Source organism: Lithobates pipiens, unplaced genomic scaffold, assembly GCF_037356315.1.
Source record: "Lithobates pipiens isolate NorthernLeopardFrog02 unplaced genomic scaffold, aLitPip1_a1.2 Scaffold_8, whole genome shotgun sequence".
NCBI classification, from domain to species: domain Eukaryota; kingdom Metazoa; phylum Chordata; class Amphibia; order Anura; family Ranidae; genus Lithobates; species Lithobates pipiens.
In genome coordinates, this window is record NW_027507903.1 from 379,421,064 (window position 1) to 379,435,949 (window position 14,886).

General features: G+C 43.9%; 1 long non-coding RNA gene across 1 annotated transcript in view; it reads left to right on the forward strand.

Annotated features, from left to right (window-relative positions):
- The first annotated feature begins 227 nt into the window (after nucleotides 1-227).
- Nucleotides 228-14,886, forward strand: part of LOC143964103 (uncharacterized) — a 120,730-nt gene continuing 106,071 nt past the window's right edge. The window contains exons 1-2 of the long non-coding RNA XR_013271070.1: nucleotides 228-355; nucleotides 585-743. This is a non-coding gene — a long non-coding RNA (uncharacterized LOC143964103). The remainder of the gene's footprint in view (nucleotides 356-584; nucleotides 744-14,886) is intronic.

Below are 14,886 nucleotides of genomic sequence, written 5' to 3' on the forward strand. Positions count from 1 at the left end.
CCAAAAGAAAGCGCTATTTGTGGGGAAAAAAAAAACCACGTCAATTTTGTTTGGGAGCCACATCGCGCGACCACGCAATTGTCAGTTAAAGCGACAGTTCCGAATTGCAAAAAGTGCTCTATTCTTTGGCCTGCAAAATGGTCCGGGGCTTAAGTGGTTAAGGAAATCCATGCTACACTACATCGCTGCATACACAAGGGGGCAGCCACTGTATTCACACTATCCAGGCTGTAAGGATCACCACGCACGTTCTGCCCTGTGTGTCTCAGGACTGCCCAAAAACATTGCTTCTTTTCAACACACCTTGGGACAAGTATGAAGTTAATGAAGATCCTGTTTGTAATAATCATTGAAGGTATGAGTTCCTGAATTTCCCAATAATTCCTCTCAGTTTCTAGTAAGTCTGTCTCACTGGCTATTTTTAGTCAATAGCTTCTATAAATGGATGCACTCGTACTACACTGTGAAATGCAGCACAAGTTTATTTTTATCAGTACTAATAGACTTTTTTTCTTGGGCTTGTAAAACATGTAACAGTTAAAATATAGAAAGAAACCAATCAGGGGCTATTTCTTTATTTACAGGTTTATTTTCCTTTTCTTTTCTTCATGGAGCAGTATTGAAATCTCATCAGAATGACGCTTCCAGTAAAGCTACAAATGACATTACAGCAGTTGGGGGAGGATTGCAATACGATAAAACACTGTTAGCAAACCAATATCAAATTATTTCTTCTTCCAGCGGTAAGTTTGGAATACAAGTTAGTAAACATTTTGTTGATGGTAGATCAGAGGTCCTGTCCAATTACTTTTGTTTAATCATTGATGCATTCTATACAGTACACATTTGGGTACTGCTTTTTATTATCAGTATGTTTCTTTGACATATGGATTGGCTTTGTGCTTTTTGTATGCTTTTTTGAGCCCCTGTTCTGTTTTCTAAACTGAATTGGCAGCTGCTATTTTGTTCTCACAGAAGTTGACATATGAGATTTAGAGGTTTCAGGAGGTAGTTGATTCTATTTCCACTATAGTAATCATTAAACTAAATTTAAGGGCCAGTTCACACTATAGAAACACAGTCCAGATGCGTTCCAGGTGCTTTTCTGCATGCACGTTTTTGATGCATTCTGGTGCATTTTTGATGCAGTCCAGTGCTCCCCTCCCCCACCCCCCCCATGGAGGATAAGTGTATAAGTGTGTTGCAGTGCGGTTTTGGTGCATTTAGATTGTGCATTCCAGTGTGTTTTTTGATCCGTTTTACAGTGTTCTAGTACAGTCCAGTGCAGGAAAAATGCAGCATGTTCTATTTTTTTTCTGGAACTGGAATGCACTGGTGTGAACTATGCTATAAAACCATATAGCCTACTTTCCATTTGTTTTTGATGCAGAAAAAAAAAAAAAAAGGCACTGGACTGCATGTGGTGTGAACTGCCCAGTTCACATCAGACGCAGTTTGTTCAGTTCCGTTTGCTTTTTTTTCTGCGCTAAAAATGCATGCACAGTGTTTTCCATGTATTCCAATGGTTCTAGCTCACACCATGCAGTCAGTTTCTGGTTGGTTTCTGGTGCATAAACTGACTGTATTGGTGCAGAAAAAAACACAACTGCACCTTAGGGCCAGTTCACACCAGACGCAGGTCCGTTCAGTTCCATGCGCTTTTTTTTTCCTGCTAAAAATTCATGCACAGTGTTTTCAATGTATTTCAATGGCTCTAGTTCACACCATGCAGTCAGTTACCGGTCAGTTTCTGCAGATACAGTTTGTAAGGGCGCACTGAACTTCAGGACCAAGCGAAAACAGATGTCTTTATGAACCAGAAAGTCTATAATAGGGTATCTTCTACACTTAGGGCTGCACTTATGGAGAGAAGCAATCTCTGAATAGGAAACAGAAAAACAAAGAAAAGGCGCCTCTAAGTGTAGAATTAAAAGCTGTTTAATTTCCCCAAAAAGGGTTAAAAACACTTACAAGATATGTAGACTGGCAGAGCATATCATTAATATCCATGTAGGTGGTCCGGCATGAATGCAGTGGTCACTGGCATATACCAGTTCTTTAGGCTGTGTGTGTCCAGTAGCAGGGAGGTCCAGGGGATGCCAACAGGAAAAACAGCAGGGAGCTCCAAGAGAACTGACAGGCCAGCCTGCAATCACAGTCTCAAAACACAAGGATCCTGGAAGTGACATCAGCGGCAGGAGACAATAACCAGCAACCAGCGTGGACCACAAACAGGAAGCAAAACAGGAAGCAATCAAAGAGGGACGCGTTTCGGAATATCTCATTGGTTCCTTTATCAACCTGATGACTGTGTGTGTATGGGACTAATTTATATTACCTGGGCGGACCTTAGGGGCGGGAATATGTAAATGGAGCATTATCACAATATAAAGGTATAGGACAGGAGGAGAAACAGAAACAAAATCCCTATCCAAACAAAAAATAAAAAATATGATTTCATACAGAACAATAACCAATAAGCGACATTTAAAAATAAACATAAAATTAAAATGAGGATCAATATTTTTACACAGTCTTCAATAATGCTTAAGATTAGGCATATATATATATATATATATATATATATATATATATATATAAGACTGAAGGGGAGGGAGTAGGGAAAAAAGGGAGGGGCAAAAGAAGAAAGGGAATATAGGGGCAAAGAGAAAATATTTTGAAAAATATCTAGGGCAAAAAATATGTATAAATATATTAGCTAAATATATAATAAAAAAAATTATATATACATACCGAAATGGTTAAAATTATTTAACTAGTTGCTGACCGCCGGCCAGGCGGCGCACCTATTGTGGCGGGAGGCCGTCATATGACGGCCTCCCGTTTAAACAGGGAATGCGCGCGATCGAGCGCGCGCATCCCTGTTTCTTCGGTGGCGGCGTGTCACGGAGACACCGCTCACCACCGAAGGGGGTGAACAGCCATTCGTTATGGCTGTTTACCACGTGATCGGCCGTGATGAAGTCACGGCCGATCACAGATGGTCACACCCCGAACGTGCACGGCGCATGCGCACGATCGAGAGCGCGCTGCGCGTGCACGTCGGTGGCGGCGTGTTCCCCGGGAACACTGCTCGTCACCGACGCTGGTAAACAGCCATTGGCCGGCTGTTTACCCACGTGATCGGCTGTGATCCTTTCACAGCCGATCACAAAAATGTAAACAAACTGCGGTAACGGGATGTTACCGGGTTCTCCTCCTCACACACCGATCGTGTGTGAGGAGGAGATTGCGGTAACATCTCGTTACCGCATACAGTGTACACCAATCATACTGATTGCCCCCCCCCCAATAAAGAGGACCTGTCACCACCCCTCATAGTACCTGTCAATCACAGTCCATCAGAGTATCTGTCACAGTCCATCAGAGTATTTGAGTACCTGTCACAGCCCATCAGAGTACCTGTCAGCCCATCAGAGTACCCGAGTACCTGTCACGGCTCATCAGAGTACCCGAGTACCTGTCACGGCCCATCAGAGTACCCGAGTACCTGTCACGGCCCATCAGAGTACCCGAGTACCTGTCACGGCCCATCAGAGTACCCGAGTACCTGTCACGGCCCATCAGAGTACCCGAGTACCTGTCACGGCCCATCAGAGTACCCGAGTACCTGTCACGGCCCATCAGAGTACCCGAGTACCTGTCACGGCCCATCAGAGTACCCGAGTACCTGTCACGGCACATCAGAGTACCCGAGTACCTGTCACGGCCCATCAGAGTACCCGAGTACCTGTCACGGCCCATCAGAGTACCCGAGTACCTGTCACGGCCCATCAGAGTACCCGAGTACCTGTCACGGCCCATCAGAGTACCCGAGTACCTGTCACGGCCCATCAAAGTACCCGAGTACCTGTCACGGCACATCAGGGTACCCGAGTACCTGTCACGGCCCATCAGGGTACCCGAGTACCTGTCACGGCCCATCAGGGTACCCGAGTACCTGTCACGGCCCATCAGGGTACCCGAGTACCTGTCACAGTCCATCAGGGTACCCGAGTACCTGTCACAGTCCATCAGGGTACCCGAGTACCTGTCACAGTCCATTAGAGTACCGAGTACCTGTCACAGTCCATTAGAGTACCCGAGTACCTGTCACAGTCCATTAGAGTACCGAGTACCTGTCACAGTCCATTAGAGTACCGAGTACCTGTCACAGTCCATCAGGGTACCCAAGTACCTGTCACAGCCCATCTGAGTACCCGAGTACCTGTTCCAGTCCATCTGTGTACCAGAGTACCTGTCACAGTCCATCTGAGTACCCGAGTACCTGTCACAGTCCATATGAGTACCTGTCACCGCCCTTCAGAGTACCCAAATACCAGTCACCAAACCATCAGAGTACCTGTCACCAGGCCATCAGAGTACCCGAGTACCTGTCACCAGGCCATCAGAGTACCCGAGTACCTGTCACCAGGCCATCAGAGTACCCGAGTACCTGTCACCAGGCCATCAGAGTACCCGAGTACCTGCCACCAGGCCATCAGAGTACCCGAGTACCTGCCACCAGACCATCAGAGTACCCGAGTACCTGCCACCAGACCATCAGAGTACCCGAGTACCTGTCACCAGACCATCAGAGTACCCGAGTACCTGTCACCAGACCATCAGAGTACCCGAGTACCTGTCACCAGACCATCAGAGTACCCGAGTACCTGTCACCAGACCATCAGAGTACCCGAGTACCTGTCACCAGGCCATCAGAGTACCCGAGTACCTGTCACCAGGCCATCAGAGTACCCGTGTACCTATTTGCAGCCCATGTCTCAGAATATACGTTGGGGTGTTTGAGTTCCAAAATGGGGTCATTTTGTGGGTAATTTCACTGTCCTGGTGGTCCAGGACCTTCAAAAGTGTGATGGGTAGGAATGAAATGAGATGTGTCATTTATGCTCCTAGAACGCCTGAACGTACTACTTCAATGTTCGGCCTCTCTATGTGGCCAGGCTGTGTAAAAGTCCTACACATGTGGTATCGCCATACTCGGGAGGAGTAGCAGAATGTATTTTGGGGTGTAATTTTTGCTATATACATGCTATGTGTTAGAAATATCTTATAAATTGACAATTTTGTGTAAAAAAAAATGCGTTTTAATTTTTTTCCACATATTCCAAAAACTTCTGGAAAAAAATGAACCGTTCAAAAGACTCATTATGCCTCACAGATTATACGTTGGGGTGTTTGCTTTCCAAAATGGGGTAATTTTATGGGAAATTCCATTGTCCTGGTACTCCAGGGCCTTCAAAAGTGTAATAGGTGGTTGAGAAATGAGATGCGTAATTTTTGCTCGTAGAACGTCTGAAGGTACTACATCAATGTTAGTGCTCTGTATGTGGCCAGGCTGTGTAAAAGTCCTACACATGTGGTATCGCCGTACTCGGGAAGAGTAGCAGAATGTATTTTGGGGTGTAATTTGTTGTATGCATATGCTGTGTGTGAGAAATAACCTGATAATATGACAATTTAGTAAAAAAAAATTAAAAAAAATAAAAAATCTTCATTTTGCAAAGAATTGTGGGAAAAAATGCCAACTTAAAAAAACTCACCATGCTACTTACTTAATACCTTGGGATGTCTACTTTGTAAAAAGGGGTCATTTGGGGGGTATTTGTACTTTCCTGACTTGTTAGTGTCTCAAGAAATGAGAGTACCTGATGTACTGAAGGCCTGATCAGAAGTGATCAATTTTCAGTGATTGGCACCATAGTTTGTAGACTCTATAACTTTCACAAAGACCAAATAATATATACTAATGTGGGTTATTTTTACCAAAGATATGTAGCAGTATAAATTTTGGGCAAAATTTATGAAGAAAAATTACTAATTAGCAAAAATTTATGACAGAAACGAAGAAAAAGGCATTTTTTTCACAAAATTTACGTTTTATTTTATTTATAGCACAAAAAATAAAAAACCCACTAGTGATTAAATACCACTAAAAGAAAGCTCTATTTGTGTGGAAAAAAGGACGCAAGTTTCATATGGATACAGTGTAGGATGACTGAGTAATTGTCATTCAAACTGTGAGAGCGCTGAAAGCTGAAAATTGGTCTGGTCAGGAAGGGGGTGTATCTGCACTGTATTGAGGTGGTTAAAAATATTTACCATATTTAAAATAATATACTAATAGAAAATGATATACTACTAAAAAAAATCTTGCACAAATATATTAGGAAAGGAGGAATCTAGAGAATGGCACTAGTTTCAAAGTCCTCGTTCAACCCTCCAGGGGCAAGAACATTTAAAGTAAAAATCCAAAACATTTCTCTATGACAGAGTTTTCTGAAACGTTCGGCTGAGGGGAGGTTCTTTGGCATTGTCTCAATGACCCAGACCCTTAAACCATGTGTAGATCTTTGATGGTACTTGAGGAAATGCCTAGGAACACTGTGATTATCGAATCCACTGGCGATGAAACGGGGATGCTCGCCGAAGCGCTTGCGAAGTGGCCTAATGGTTCTCCCTACATAAAACAAGCCACAAAGACATGTTAGACAGTATACCACATGGTCAGTGGAGCATGTGTGAAAACCCTTGATAGGGTATGTTTTTCCTTTTACAACAAAATCCTTCTGGCCATGTCTCACAAACTGGCAGGTTTTGCATAATGGTTTGCGGCATTGGTACATATCCGAGATAGCTGAAAAAGTGGGAATAGAGCTACCAGGGGGAGGAGGTTTCTTTTTTTAGTAGTATATAATTTTCTATTAGTATATTATTTTAAATATTTTTAAATAATTTTAACCGTTTCGGTATGTATATATATATATATATATATATATATATATATATATATATATATATATATATATATATATATATATATAGGTAATATATTTATACATATTTTTTGCCCTAGATATTTTTCGAAATATTTTCTCTTTGCCCCTTTATTCCCTTTCTTCTTTTGCCCCTCCCTTTTTTTCCCTACTCTCTCCCCTTCAGTCTTATATATATGCCTAGTCTTAAGCATTATTGAAGACTGTGTAAAAATATTGATTCTCATCTTATGTTTATTTTTATTTTTAAGTGTCGCTTATTGGTTGTTGTTCTGTATGAAATCATATATTTTTTTTTTTGTTTGGATAGGGATTTTGTTTCTGTTTCTCCTCCTGTCCTATACCTTTATATTGTGATAACGCTCCATTTACATATTCCTGCCCCTAAGGTCCGCCCAGGTAGTATAAATTAGTCCCATACACACACACTCATCAGGTTGATAAAGGAACCAATGAGATGTTCTGAAATGCAGCCCTCTTTGATGACTGCTTCCTGTTTTGTTTTCTGTTTGTGGTCCACGCTGGTTGCTGGTTATTGTCTCCTGCCGCCACTTCCAGGATCCTTGTGTTTTGAGACTGATTGCAGGCTGGCCTGTCAGATCTCTTGGAGCTCCCTGCTGTTTTTCCTGTTGGCATCCCCTGGACCTCCCTGCTACTGGACACACACAGCCTAAAGAACTGGTATATGCCAGTGACCACTGCATTCATGCCGGACCACCTACATGGATATTAATGATATGCTCTGCCAGTCTACATATCTTGTAAGTTTTAACCCCTTTTTGGGGAAATGAAACGGCTTTTAATTCTACACTTAGAGGTGCCTTTTCTTTGTTTTTTCGGTCAGTTTCTGCACCAGAAACTGACTTCATGGTGTGAACTAGAGCCTTCCATGGAAAACACTGTGCATGCATTTTTAGTGCAGAAAAAAAAACAAAAAAAAAAAAAAACACGGAACTGAATGGAATTGCGTCTGGTGTGAACTAGCACTTAAAAGTAGGTAGGCCATACACCGATTGAAATTTGAGTGGCAGTCTCCGATCGACAGCAGTTGATCAACTTTTTTCCAAGTAATATTTTGGAAGATTCACCTTTATCAGTGGGTGTATGCAGTCTGGCTGTGTGAACAATCGCCAATTGCTGCAGACACCACATAGACAACCACACAGTTATTCACACACACCTATCCATTCCAGCTGCAGGAATATGCAGATTTTTTATTTTTTTTTCTGCTGAAACTCAGAGCATGGTTAATCTGCTGTGCGAATAGACCCTTTTATAAGGAAAAGGGAAGGTGTTCTGTAGTCCTAACACTTCCTCTTCTAGTCTGACAATGCTACTCTTCCAAATAATCAGTACAGTGAGTAAGCACTGTCCACTGAGGTTATGAATTGTGTTATTGTGTCAGGGTCAGCAGGTCTGGTAAATTGCAATATATTAAAATGTTGTTTTGGAGCTTAGCTACACTTAAAAATATATGTCTGCACAACATAAAAACTGTATATTTTATATTTGTTTTATCCCTTGAACAATACTGAAAGTACAGAAAAATACCTGTTGATGTATTAGAAAGCCAGTGTACTCCTAACTTTGTTTGAGCTGACAACATATTCCATCTGCTGCACCAAAATCTCAAGCAGTGTTTTTAGGCCTGTCTAATTTTTCCCTGCTGGTCTACAGATTACCTCCCTATCTAATTATTTCCTCCCTTGTTTACATTCTTTGCATGCCCTCCCCTCCCACATAAGCTGCATGTCCCCCTCTGCTGCTATCACATGCTGTTAAAGAGGAAGTAAACCCTGATGGGTTTACTTCCTCTTTTTTTCCCTGCAAAGGTAAAGCATAATGGACTACTATGCATCGCATAGTAGCTCATTATGTGTCACTTACCTGACACAGGAGCCAGCGAAGTCGCCGCTGTCCCCTGTAGTCCGCCGCATCCATGTTGCTTGTGGCGTCTCGCAGCTCCGACGAATCACAGCGGCGCAACCGCGATGACGTCACTCCCGCGCATGCGCACGGGAGTCGCGCCTCGCAGCTCCGCCGCTGTCATACGGCGAAGCCGCGATGACGTCACTCCCGCGCATGCGCACGGGAGTCGACAAATTTGGCAAATCCATTCTTGGATTTGCCGCATATAGTGCGCCTGCGCGCCGCTGTCTACGGCGCATGCGCCGTAGACAGCGGTGCCCATTTTCGGGCAAATATCTCCTAAACCATATAGGTTTAGGAGATATTGCTTGGACCTACAGGTAAGCCTTAATCTAGGCTTACCTATAGGTCCAAGTTGTTTGGAAGGGTTTACTTCCTCTTTAAGTGGTTTCTGGAAGGAGGAACGGCAGGTTTTTGTATACGTTTTCATTCTGTTAGCAGCAGAGGTGGATCAACGTATATTTTTCTGCACAGTGTGCAGGCATCACAGATATAGTGTGTGTGTGGGGCCGCTGATAGGCCAGGAAAACTGGCCCTGTTCTACCAGGCCAGGCCAGCACAGAGACAAAATTAAAAAAAAAAAAAAAAAAAAAAAAAAAAAAAAAAATTCCTCTCCGTGACCCATCAACCGACCTCATTCGTCCAGGATTAGCCAGGTTTTTTTAGGGGGCCAAATTACATAGCACAAGCACTGTGCTGTATTATTATTATACAGCGCCAACAGTTTGCACAGCGCTTTACAACATGAGGGCAGACATTACAATTTGGTACAAGAGGAATCAGAGGGCCCTGCTTGTTAGAGCTTACAATGCATAACATGCTTTTAAGGGAAGAGGATCTTTATTTTTTGAGGTTAATAAATGCTTTAAACCTTTGAAAAATCTGTCTTCAGATATTTCTTGGCCCAGTCTTAACATTTTAACTTATGTGTCTTGTTCAGTGGTGGGGTTTCAGCCTTGCTTACCTTGGCCATGTCTCTGAGCACTAAACGCCTTGTACTGCTAGGCACTCCAGATACGTTGCAGTTCTGGACTATGACCACACTGGAGGATAATGGGTTCTTGGTAGCTTCCTGATTGATTTTTTTCCTAAATCTTCGGCAGTTAAATCTTTTTTTTTTTTTTTTTTTTTTTTTTTTTCTCAATGAGTTTCTTGCAACCCTGTTGACTATTTGCAACAAAACGTTTGGTTCTGTGATCACGCCCCAATATTTTAGCAATTTTAAATCCCTCTGAAAGACTTTTTGGAATTTTTGACTTTTCATGGTCAATTCTCTTTTTTGGCCCAGTTTGCCAGAGGAAAATATGCTGACTAATAATTATGCACTTGATATAGAGTGTTGATCTCCTTAGGCTGGGTTCACACATGTGCTGTGCAAATTAAAGCTCAGTTTTCAAAGCTAACTGACAAAGTAGTAGTTCAGGATTTTAGGTTAGTTTTTGATCAGGTCAGGTTTACATCAGGTTCAGGTCATGATTTTATCCTGTTCACAGCTGAATTACATGGCAAATAACAAGCGTTACCATAGAAGTCAATGGACCTGAATTCACACCTGACCCGCAGCACACTGCTCAGAAAACTGACAGGACTCTTCAATTCACATTGAATCTGCACTCCGGACATATGTGAACAGGCACAATAAAAAGCAATGTTTTTTCACAAGTCATGCTAAATGGATAGGGTTCATAGCGCATCCAAATCGCATACATGTGAACCTAGCCTTAGTCTCTTTAATTTAGAAAAAAAAAATCAGCACAAGGGATATTACTTACTATTATTCTTATATGCCTCTTGCCTTGATTACTCCTGCATTCATTGAAATACTCCTTCATCAATCCCCATCCGGCTGCTGTAATCTTCTGGTGCAGCTGGGGTTAATATATCCGATTGACCTGTCACAGACACTCATCAAGTGTGCCCAACCATTCCCTTCCTTATTGCGTACTATAGTTTCAGTGAATAAAACAAGATCTATGAATCAAGGGGGCAGACCTTACATTCAGCCATCTGTCCTCCATTAACAGAGCAGAGGAGTAAAATGCATTGGAGGCCTGGCCTTGTTCTGATGTGCTGTTTCCGGCATATTCTGCAGCGATCTTTCATTGTCCGACGCGTGGATGGGCTCCTTCCCAGCCAGCAGACACAGGACTACACTTCCTAGCAGCCTTAGCGGCTCACATACACACCACGGGTTTGCATTTGAACCTACCAGACACATCCATTGAGGTGCTCTAATTAATAGTGAGTAATGTCCCTTGTGCTGATTTGGACTTTAAGGTTCTTGTTTTACAATTGAAGTGCCAGAAGAACAAAATGTCTAGACATGTCCATTTATGAGCCAAGGGAAATACATATTAGGCGTGTCTGCTGTATTTGTGAAATAAAGGTTTGGCATTTAGGGTGGCTATTGATTGGAGGATTAGTAATACTTTATTGAAAACTTCAGGTGGAAAAGGTCCAGAAGTGGGTCTGAAACAGTAGGAGATGAAGGAGGAAAAAGAAGGGATGACAAAACTAAGTGGAGGGATGGTGAGGAAAAAAGACGAAAAAAGTGGAGGGGAGTGAATATTCTCTCCCCTGTTAAATCAGTAGTTGAGAAGGGTCAGGGCATATGGCAGTATGCTTAGGTCAGGGGTAGACAACCTAAAGCCCTCCAGCTGTTGTAGAACTACAAGTCCCATCATGCCTCGGAGAGTAATTGCAACCGCCAGCCTTGCAATGTCTCATGGGAGATGTAGTTCCACAACAGCTGGAGGGCCCCAGGTTGCCTACCCCTGGCTTAGGTTATAATGGTGTCACATATGGCTAGATATCATGTCCCATCTGTGCAGAACAATAGACATGAGGATCTGTGAATGCACACACTACTCGGGTCACTGGAATGTCATACACATGGGCTGAATGTCGGGAAACAGCGGCTGGTTAAAAAGGAAAGACGTCTGGCATTTCAGATTGTGTGTTTACCGGTCTGCTTGACAGAAGCCGGCCATTTGGTAGTGGAAAACCAGCAGCCAACCAACTCCTGATTAGCGCTCTCAGCACAATCTTTTATATATGTATGATTGTGTGTGTGTATATGTGGGTGCTGAAAAACGTACTAGAAATTGGATAATGTATTTTTCATGTATTGGGTATAATCACCACTATCTTTTATTTTTTATTTTTATTGTTTTGTTTTTGTTTTTTGACTGCGACATTACGGCAGACACATTGGAAACTATTTTTGGACTATTGTCATTTATACAGCAATCAGAGCTATAAAAATGCAATGATTACTGTGTAAATGACACTGGCAGGGAACACTAGGGGCGATCAACTGTGGGGAGGATGGGATTCCACTCACATGACAGGAAGCAGTGATCTCTGTCATGTCAAAAGGCCGAACGGGGAAATCCCTTGTTTACATGCATCTCCCCATTCTGCGGCTCCGTGACACGATTGCCGCAAGACCGGCAGACATCAAGTCCACGGGACCTGTGGGCATGGTCACGCTGTATGCGGCACGTGTGACTGCTAGCCCCGCCAACTAAAGGGGACCTACATGTATGCGCATTTGCCCACCATTGTGCCGAAGTATATCGACTAGCAGCGGTCGGCAAGTGGTTACAGACGTAGGCCCCATGCACACGAGACGCTGTTAAACGTGTGTTCAGAGGCAGCTGGACACTTGGGTTTTTTTTTTTTTTTCTCCCCCCCCAACTGCTCCTGAACTCATTCAATGTTATCCTATGTGTCCATGTACACAGTCTCGTTTTTTGCCATTTTTATGCAGTTACGTTTAACCTCGGTTTTTCAGAAGCAAAAGAATGGGTTCAGACGTAAACGTTTTCCACGTTTCAGATGCCAAACGCGGCAGGTGATGTGGCAAGTGGACAATCCACAACTTGTGGCAAGTGACATGCTAAATACAAGTACACTGCTGCTCTCATGGCTGCTGCTACTCGCTCTGGTCTCACAAAATAGCTGAAATAGTAAAATAATACTGTTTTTTTTTTTTTTTTTTTCAGCTTTTAAGAACATGTGTTCAGCAGAGTTTGCACCGGCGTCTCATGTGCATGGGGCCTTAAGCTGACCATACAATTTTCTTATTCAATTTTCTGTAGGTTTACCTTTAACTATGTAGTGCAAGGGCCTGCCTGATTGCATACAAATGGAAAGTGTTCAGGTTTGTCCTCCTATTATATGGTTTTGGTAAATTTAAGGACCGTTGTACAAGAAAATTGTATAACCCATGGCCAGCCTAAGTTCACCTTTTTGGACAAAATTTAAATTTGCATAATAAATAGAAGCCCCTTCTAATGCCCTTTCTGCCCAAGCTATCTCAATGTACATATCTGTCACTTTGTCTGTGGAAGCATTGAAATTTCATGTTTCTGTTGGAAGTAAAAAGCATTTATTTTTAATTTTAATTTTTTTTTTTTTTTAATTCAATCACTTTCTGTAGATCTCCCATCATGCACTTCCCTGCTGCATCACAGAATAAACATGTGTAGCCCGCTGTTCCTAAAATTGGGGCTATAGTGTAAATTTTTAGTTTTTGTAAACAGCTCAGAATTGATTGTATATTTGGTTCTGTTCTAAACTTGACTGAGTTGTGCATTTCCCACTGTTGCCAGTAGGTGTCACCGGTACCGCAGGACAGTATGAGAATTGCAACTTGGTTGAGCTGTAATGAATATTCTCTTTCCAGAGGCAGCCCAGTAGGAGGATCCTGGCCGCTGTGCATTCTGGGAAGGGGTATTTATTGGAGAGATGCCATGTGCTTAGTCATTCGTTACCTCGGGGCCCTCCTGGCCTGAGGATGTGCTGATGCAAGTAGGCCCAGAAGCCTGTCTAGGGCCTACTAATCCTGAGGTGGTCCTTAGGCTGTCTTGCCTGTGTGGAAGAAGCCGAGCCAAGTTGAGATCCAGGGGAGGACCCCTGCTGAAGAGAGCCAGGATGAAGGCTGGTCACTCAGGAGGGCCTGGTGACTCGTTTGGAGGATGCACGTATATCTAAACTACCCTTAAAGTATCGCTGGGTCAACTTAAAGGTTATGTGGTACTGTCAAGCTCTTCTACAATCTAAACACTGTAACTAGCTCCTGGCTGATAAGTCTGTGAGAGAGATGCCGCGTACACACGTAGCCGACTATCCGATGAACTTAGTCCGGTGGACTGTCCGGACTTTCCGAACGGGCTACCTGCCCACACACGGCACTTTTTTCAGCGGACTAATACGGTGTACTAAGTCCGCCGTACTATCCACCGTACTTTTGAAATGAACGGACTCGCCCGCACACGTGGAGCAAAGTCCGCTCATTTCGAGCACGTCTCCAGGTAGGCGGGGCCCACGAAGGAAACGTTGCTGGTCCCGCTAACCTGGTATGGACTTGAAGGGGAACCCCAACGCCGAAAAAATTGGCTTGGGGGTCCCCCAAGGTCCACATCAGACCCTTGTCCGAGCACGCTACCCGGCCGGCCAGGAAAGGGGGACGAGCGAGCCCCCCCCCCTGAGCCGTACCAGGCCGCGTGCCCTCAACATGGGGGGCGCCTTGGGAAAGGGGGGGCGCGCGGCCCCCCACCCCAAAGCACCTTGTCCCCATGTTGATGAGGACAAGGGCCTCTTCCCGACAACCCTGGCTGTTGGTTGTCGGGGTCTGCGGGCGGGGGGCTTATCGGAATCCGGGATCCCCTTTAATAAGGGGGCCCCCAGATACCGGCCCCCCACCCTGTGTGAATGAGTATGGGGTACAATGAACCCCTACCCATTCACCTGTTAAAAAAAAAAATAATAAAAAAAATAAAATAAACACAACACACAGGATAAAATAGCTTATTGCACAGCTCCGGGGGTCTTCTCGCCGGACTCCTCTGCTATCTTCTGCTAGCTCTTTTACTAGCAGAGGAGCCTGGCTTTCTTCCTCTCCGCCGCCCTCTTTTTTCTGACTTCGGGGGTCTTGTCCCCCTCTTCGGTTCTTCTAGCTCTTTTACAGGCGGTGGCCCGGTCTTCTGTCGTCGCTGCCTTCTGATGTTGCCTCGTCGCTCCCTCCGCTCACAATGACGGGGACCGGGCGTGCGGCGACTTATATAGGGACATCACTGGATGATGTCCCCTCCTATTATGATGTCACTGTCCCAGCATCCTCTGGGACTGTGACACCATAATGGGCGCGGACATC